Raw genomic sequence first — 2621 nt, forward strand, 5'->3', positions numbered from 1 at the left:
GTTGCAATACGTTTATGATTCTCTTATAGTGGGTTGCATGAGTGACTGAAACACAAACCCGAGTAAGGGGGTTGTTGCGTATGGGATAAAGAGGACTTGATGCTTTAATGCTATGGTTGGGTTTTACCTTAATGATCTTTAGTAGTTGCAGATGCTTGCCAGAGTTCCAATCATAAGTGCATATGATCCAAGTAGAGAAAGTATGTTAGCTTATGCCTCTCCCTCATATGAAACTGCAATAGTGATTACCGGTCTTGTTAACGATTGCCTAGGACAATTTTGCACACCGATCCACCATTATTCCACACTCGCTATTTATAATATTTAGTAATATATTCTAACTTTATGATAACAACACCTACTTTCATATTTTAGCTCTCCGATATCATGCAAAGTTATCCACTTCATACCCACAACATAGTTTTATTTCTTATTGCTAGTTGGAAGCAAACGTTCGGTGTACGTAGAGTCATATTAGTGGCGGATAGGGATTGAGAGAATATTGATCTTACCTTTAGCTCCTTGTGGGTTCGACACTCCATACTTATCACTTCCACCTTTGGAAATTGCTACGATGATTCCTTGCACTTGGGGATTATCACTCCCCGACTAATCAAGGACCCAACCTGTTAAGTGATGTGTTGAAGAAATTGTCAATCTTGCCCACCAGACTTCAAGAAATTAAATGGTCTTGTGCAAGAGCCGAAGCTGTGACAACCTTGAGCCATGCGAAGGCATGGGTACCGGAGTTAGACCCGGCAGATGTGGCCAGTGGGTATCCGAGCTTAAAGGAGGATGGGACATCTTTTGATCAGCAAGACTCCGCCACCTGTGTCAAAGAAATTCGTCCTCATGCAACAGTCATTGCTCAAGAGACCAACCTCTCCAAATATCAACCGGCTTACAATGCAGACAATGAGAAGATGTCTACCCTAGTGTATAAAGTGATGGATCTGATCCCTCCAATTCGTAAGCACACCTTCGCCCCTAAAATTAACCCGTCCGATCTTATCGATGACGAAGCTGAATTCTATGCCTTGCGTGGCTTTGATTGGTCAAAACCAAACTTCCAGACGGCGGAGGAGGACGAATAACTGTCGGGCGGCATTGCTGATTCCCGCCAACACCTATGGGGACAGGGCCCCTTTCGGTTCGGTGGGGGGCGGAGAGCGCACAAAGAGCGGATCGAGGCAGTGCACGCGGGGCGATTTTTACCCAGCTTCGGGCCGCACGGATGCGTAAAACCCTACTGCTGCTTGTTTGTGTATATTGGATTCTTGCTCAGGAGCGATGGACGCTGCCAGACTGAGCGTGAGAGTGTTCCTGGTCTAGAACGAGCCGAACTGGCCGAGCCTATGAACTTCCGAAACTCCGGAACCTCCTCTACGTTGCGCTTGGGCCTCCTTTTATATTCTCAAGGGGTCACCGACAGGGGGCAACGTAGACAAGAAGGGTAAAAATGGAAAAGGATGCGGTAGGTACAGCTACCGCTACTGTGGATACAGTGCACCCTACCTAACTCTGACGGCAGGGGACAAGGGCATTAAATGCCTGTCTGAGTCTCCTAAACAGTGCAAAAGGTGACCGTTTGGAGCGCCACTGTTTGCCACGATGGGCTTCTCTTCATCTCTGCTTGCCACCACGTACCCCTAGCTGCACGGCCTCCCGCCACGTGTGCTTGGGAGAGTCCCAGAGCGACACGTTAGCAGGTGAGCTGGAGCGCGGGCACGAGGTGGGGGTTTCCCGCGGCAAGCTCCTTGCCGCGGCTGTCGTCTTGTCACGTCCGGAAGCTTGTCGCTCGCCGGATCTTGCCGGGACGCAGAGCGCGTCGTGGCAAGCTTTCTTGGTATGCCTTGAATGGCCTTCTCGGCAAGCTTCTCTTGCCGGGGTCTCGTCTCTTCCCGGCAAGCTCCTCTTGCCGGGGCCTTGGTTGGCCTTCCCGACAAGCTCCTCTTGCCGGGGCCTTGGTTGACCTCCCCGGCAAGCTCCTCTTGCCGGGGCCTTGGTTTGAGTACTTTGTTCTTGAATGGTCTTCGAGGGAACCACGGAGGGTCCTGGCGGTCACCCGGCAAGCCTTGCCGCGGGGCGCTGCAACTGCCCGTGCACGAGTTCGGGGTAATAGGGTACCCCTACTCTAGTACACCGATAGGAGCCCCCGGGCCTGGGCCATACACGGTGCCGAGCGCTGTTGGGCCAGGCCCAAAACAGTGCATGGGCACGCGCGCGGCCTAGGTCACGCCGAATCTAACTCCGCTCCCTCCGTGCACGCCCAGAACGACACGCGTCAAACGTGGCGTCGTGGGAGGTTGTTTATTCGGAAGGCCAAAATGTCCGCCCCGTCCCTCTTTATAAGCAGGGAAAGCAGGGGCATTTCCTCCATCTTCGTCCTTCACTGTTGCAATCTCAGAATCCTCCGCCGCCCTCCTCTGCTTCCAAAGTCGAAAGAGAGAGCAGCGCTCCGTCCCCGTCGCCGTCGCCACCACTAGCGCTGTCGATCTCCCCCACCGCCTTCGCCATGCCTCCGAAGCCCGGGAAGGGGAAGGCCACGAAGGCCGCGGCCACGAAAGCTGTGAAGTCGACCGAAGCGCAGCGGCTTGAGGCGCTGCGGAAGGAGCGGGCCA

The sequence above is a fragment of the Triticum dicoccoides genome, chromosome 4A (genome assembly GCF_002162155.2).
Source record: "Triticum dicoccoides isolate Atlit2015 ecotype Zavitan chromosome 4A, WEW_v2.0, whole genome shotgun sequence".
Classification (NCBI taxonomy): Eukaryota; Viridiplantae; Streptophyta; class Magnoliopsida; order Poales; family Poaceae; genus Triticum; species Triticum dicoccoides.